Source organism: Epithele typhae, assembly GCF_022376455.1.
Source record: "Epithele typhae strain CBS 203.58 chromosome Unknown BXZ73scaffold_141, whole genome shotgun sequence".
In the NCBI taxonomy this organism is placed as follows: domain Eukaryota; kingdom Fungi; phylum Basidiomycota; class Agaricomycetes; order Polyporales; family Epitheliaceae; genus Epithele; species Epithele typhae.
The window spans coordinates 50,435-55,610 of NW_025954332.1; the positions used below are offsets into that span (position 1 = coordinate 50,435).

The 5,176-nt window shown below is 61.5% G+C and overlaps 1 non-coding gene across 1 annotated transcript; it reads right to left on the reverse strand.

Annotated features, from left to right (window-relative positions):
• Positions 1-4,800: 4,800 nt before the first annotated feature.
• On the reverse strand, positions 4,801-4,890 carry BXZ73DRAFT_t210. Its single transcript has one exon. It is a non-coding gene; the product is annotated as a tRNA-Arg (tRNA).
• Positions 4,891-5,176: the final 286 nt, after the last annotated feature.

Genomic DNA, 5,176 nt, shown 5'->3' on the forward strand with positions numbered 1-5,176 from the left:
AAACGCGTAGACTGTCAAGGACCCGCGGTCGTGCCTGTCCGCCTCTGTCCACCTCGGTCTCATCTAGATCGCGCTAGTGCCCGCCGCAAGCGTCCTCGTTAGCCGCGCGAGATGACTTAGCCCCCGCCTCCTCTTTAAAAATGCGCGGGGTCGATCCGACCCATCCAACGACCTGTCGTTCGCTCTCCCCTACCCTCTCCTATTCCTCCGTCCCACAACCCCCACGATGCTCTTCCGCGCGTTCGCGTTCTTTGCGCTCTCGGCCTCGCTGCTCTCCGCGTTTGCCACGCCCCCGCGCCTCGAGCAGCGCGCCGTCTCTGCGGACAACATCGTCTACGTCACCGACGCCGAATCGTACTGGTACGCCCACCCCACCGCTTTCTCTCCCGTCCCGGATCTTGAGCCCGCCCCGCGCGCAGCATGATCATGCCGCGCGACCCGCACACGAACATCGGCGACTCCGAGCACCCCGGCGGGATGAAGACCTACTGCTCCCCCAAGGGCCGGTACGACAAGCCCCTCCAGGGCCAGCTCCCGGCCGACTTCTGGAAGAACGTCGAGTTCAAGTCCGGCTACTCCTCCCACGGCGCGCGCTACGCCCAGCGTACGTCCCCCTCCCTCCTCCCTTTCCCCCACCCTCGCGGCTGACCGCACCGCGCACGCGCACGCGCAGTGACGGGCTGCATCCGCCCCGAGAAGCTCAGCCGGCTGAACCCGAGCGACGCCGGCGGACAGTACGACTCCTCCGGCGGCGTGGGCGGGCTCGGCAACCCGCAGGGCAGCGTCTGCCTCGGGTACAACCACTACGTCGAGCTCGTCGAGCCCGCGGGCCCGCGCGCGTGCATCAAGTGCTGCGACGACCCGCGCGACTGCCCGACGAACAAGGGTGAGTTCGGCTCTCCTCCGCGCCCGGGCGGGACTGACGTGATGTGTGGTTTCGGTCAGATACGTCGGGCTGCCCGCAGGTCATCACGGGCAACTACTTCGACTGCGCTTGAGAGCTTTCTGCTGTCGGTTGGGCTTTGTGGGCGATCGCCCGGGGACCTTCGACTCGACTCGGACTATCACGTTACGTTTTCATGACTGCTCGGACCTTGCGGCCTGAGGTTAATGCTGTTACTACTGTATTTTTGTCGTCCGTTATTGTTTGTCTCGATGGCATGACGCTAAACGCACCTTAAAGGAAACTAAGTGACGAGAGTGATCGATTGATCTCTGGCCTGATCCTCTTGCCTCGTACCTCAGCGAGGTTAGGTCGGTGGGTCTCGACTCTCGACCGATCGAGCCTCACGCGTCTGTCGCGATAGGCGCGTCAGCTCCTGCGACTCAGTGAAATCATACATGCTTGGGTCCCACTGCTCCCACACTGTCCCCTCCACCCTCTCCATAATCGTCCAGTTTACAGACCGGCCAGAGTGCTCTCTCTGCGCACGATCACATCCCCGTCCCTGCGTCGTCGTCCCGCGCACGACGCGCACTCCCAAGACCTCGCGCCGCTAGCTCGAGGGCCACGCAACTCGCCCGTCGCTCCGAGCTCAATCGGCCGCGCCCCTTGCAGACGCACCGTTCAAGCGGCAGAAGAGGGTATTACTGGCGATCCTTCCGTGCCCGCCTGTCGGGGGAGCCGAGCGTTGGCCGGTGTTGCAGGCAGCGTACCAACAGAGAAGCGGACCGGGGTGTGTCTGTGAGTCATCTCGCTATCCGGTGCTGCGCGGGGTGCCGAGGCGAGGTGGTTGTCAGTCCCGGGGACTAGAAAGTCGACGGTGCTCGCGGCTGGCGGAGCCTAATGTGAGCATGTCCTTCGAAGGGACCGAGCGGGCCAATTTTGTGTGCGCATATAGCCAGCGCACCAGCTCTCCTGCGTACAGTCTCAACATCTCTGAGCGTGCTGGTGCCGCAATGGCCCAGAGGAGCCCGATGGTGCGTGGTACGTTGCACCGTCCGATTATTCCGTCATTTCTGTAAGCTAATGGGCGGTCGTGTGTTTCAGCTGCAGCGACTGCGCACGCTCCTGCGGGACCCGCTCGCGACGGAGGTCGTACGCTTGAAATTTTTGCGCTGACTTGTGGTGAGCAATCAACGTCAATGCTTGCCTGGGATAATTTGCGAGGACGGCGCCGAGGCATTACTGCCTCCGGAGAACGCGGAAGTGGGGTGCATGGTGGAGGTGGCGCGAAACCTGCAAGTATGACGACAAGGATTCCTCGCTAACTGTGTAGTGATACTGTCTCTGTGCAGCGCCCTCTTCAACATACCACGAACGGGGCCTTCGAAGCGCACTGTCTGCCGACTGCAAAAATGTGTCTTGTATAGCAGCGTAGGTCGAAAAGCGGCGCTCAAGTGCGTTTTCGAAACGTGGCTGGCACGCGACCACCGCCCAAGGCGCGGGTGCGTCATCCAGTCCACATAGGGCCACACGCTGTGCTCGGCATGTCCGGAACTCCAACCAACGCGCCCGTGTGGAAGACTCGACTCGACTCGTCGGGGACATTCGAGGACCACACGTGTCATCGCGCCGAGCGCGTCCTCCTTTCTCCGCTCCCTGCTGACACGCCACAGGTACTAGCGACGCACAAGACAGGATATATACCCAGAACCAGGGTGGGGCGCCGGATCTCTCTCTCTCTTGCCATCATGGCTGCCTACGAATACTATCGCTCCGCCGCCCCAGGATGGGGCACAAACCAATATCAACTCGGGCCTCCGCCCATGCCTACTATGCAACCCCAGCCTAATTGTGAGTCGTTTGGCCATTATTACCTCTTTTTGCTCACTATCTCCACCAGGGACGGGCATGGACTTCTACAATGCGCATGCCGTCAATCCTGATTCGTGAGCCCGCTTCTATACTGGATCATGATGAAATAAGCTCTGACATATCAACCACCCTCTAGAACCTTGTACCAGTCGATTATGGGCGGACTGCCCTCTCTCGCCGGCATGGGCGTCGACCACCGAACGGCCAGAGAACGTCATCGAATGGTCTACGGAGGTCTCGTGAGTCCAAGCCATTCTGTCGTCGTGTCTAGGCATTCACACGTGCCGTCCCAAAGGTTCCTGTGCGCCAATTGCTTCCCGCCGATGTCGGCGCCGCGGCTGCCTACGAGGTGTACCGCACCTGGAAGTACAACTCTTCCCTCTATGCGCCTCTCAGTGCCGATCGCATGCTGCAGCGCGAAGGTTTGATCGGGATGGCCATCGCCGAAGGTAAACCCGACTCCTCACCTCACCCCCCTCCGCAGACTGACCCGTTGGACCAGCAACGCGGCTTTGGCAGCACACCGGGCGTGCCGCGGACGTCTACGGCCAGCGCGCCGCGTGCGAGTCCGCCGCCGCGACGGCATCGCACCTCGCAGATCGGGTGCGTCGCAAACGGGGCCTCTGTTCGCGTCGCGCTCCGACTCTGACTCCGTCTCCGCCCCGCAGTTCCTCAGCATGTCCGGCATGGCCGGCGGCGCCCCGCTCGTCGGATCCTACGGACACGGCGCCCCCATGGCCGTCCCCATGACCGCCGCGAGCAGCGCCTACGGCAGCCCGTACATGGCCGGCGGCCCCGCGTCCTACGGTGGCTACTCCCCGAGCGCCGGGTACCGTCACCCCTCGCGCTCGCCCGGCCGCGGGAACGCGGCCGTGCTCGCCATGCCGGGCGACACCGTGGTCGTCCACGGGGGCCACCGCGCGCATTCGCGCGGGCGCTCGCGCTCGCGGGACCGGCGCGATCACCACGACCACCACTCGCACAGCAGGCACGGAGACCACCGCTCGCACTCGCGCTCGCGCTCGAGCCGTCACCACAGTCCCCATCCCCACCACCATCCCCACCACCACCATCCGCGCCGGCACGCGAGCGTCGAAGTCATCCACAGCGGTGGAGGGTACGGCTACGGAGGCGGCGGCTATGGAGGCGGCGGGTACGGAGGAGGGTACCCTGCAGTCGGGTACTCTAGGAGGTACGGCGACCCTTACTACTCTTTCCGCGATGATTCACATTGTGTGATCGCATGATTCTTGCCTCTTGCAGTGGATACGGATACAGCCCGCAATACGCGTACGGCTATTAATTAATCGAGACGTTGGATGGACGGTCAATAATGTAACTATACCCCTTGCGCATCGTCATCGAAAGGACCACGGACATGCCGAGGAACTATGGGACGTGATCAGAGGGAGACGTCAGGAGAGCCGCGTAGGACGGGGCGCTTTGTTCGCGAAGAGTAAGCCCGTGGGTTGCGCGCTGACCGTACGTGTTCGTCGCACGCCCGCCAGGGCCGCGTTGCTAGTCGGGGGCATGTGAGCGCAGCGCGAGGGAGAAGAAGAGGAAGAGGGTCTTTGGCGATGGACGTCCCGAACAGCCCTTCGTGCTGTAGTATGTGGTCGACGCGGGGAGGCGCATGGAGCGAACGTACGTGACTGTGGCGTCGACGTTGGCGGGGAGCAGTTGATGGGTTGGTGGCTGCACGCCTCGACGCACACTGGGAACTGAAGTACTGATGCTTTCTGTCGCTCAATGTACATTGTCCTTGTGCCTCCACGTTGAGTCGAAGAGGCTCGGAATTGTGCTTCCCGACACGTTGAGGCTCTCCATACGCACTAGCCAAATACACACTGTCCCGGCAGTTGGGGGATATATACATATATATACGTATATGCGACCGCCTCCTTTCACCTTGAACGTGCTATTCGACAACCGCACAACGGCCCATCACACATTTCCGTTTGTCAATACCAGTGCAATGTTGCAAACGCAAGTGTCCATAAATGAGCGCCCGAGGGACATTATATGACCACCGATCAAAATCGAGCCCCCGGCGAGACTCGAACTCGCAACCTCCGGATCGCCTGAGCGCACTAAGTAGAAGTCCGACGTCATGACCATTAGACAACGAGGGCCTTTGAGCGTGGCGGTATTAAAGTTATATGGATGTATAACACGTTACTCGAAACTAGGAACAGCGCTACTCTGAGTGCATACTAGGCGCTTGCCACCCCTCCTCTCGCACCGTCATCGAGAAGAAGACCAACATGAGTAAGTGCTTTAGTGACGCTCCTCATACAGAGCGCACAGTCTCTAACTTGCCACAGGCCTGCCGGATTGCGAACGTTTGAAGAAGGCGGGATGCACCGTGTCCGGAGTCGAGTGGGGTGCTGAATCGCCGACGTCAAATTGACGAGCTGA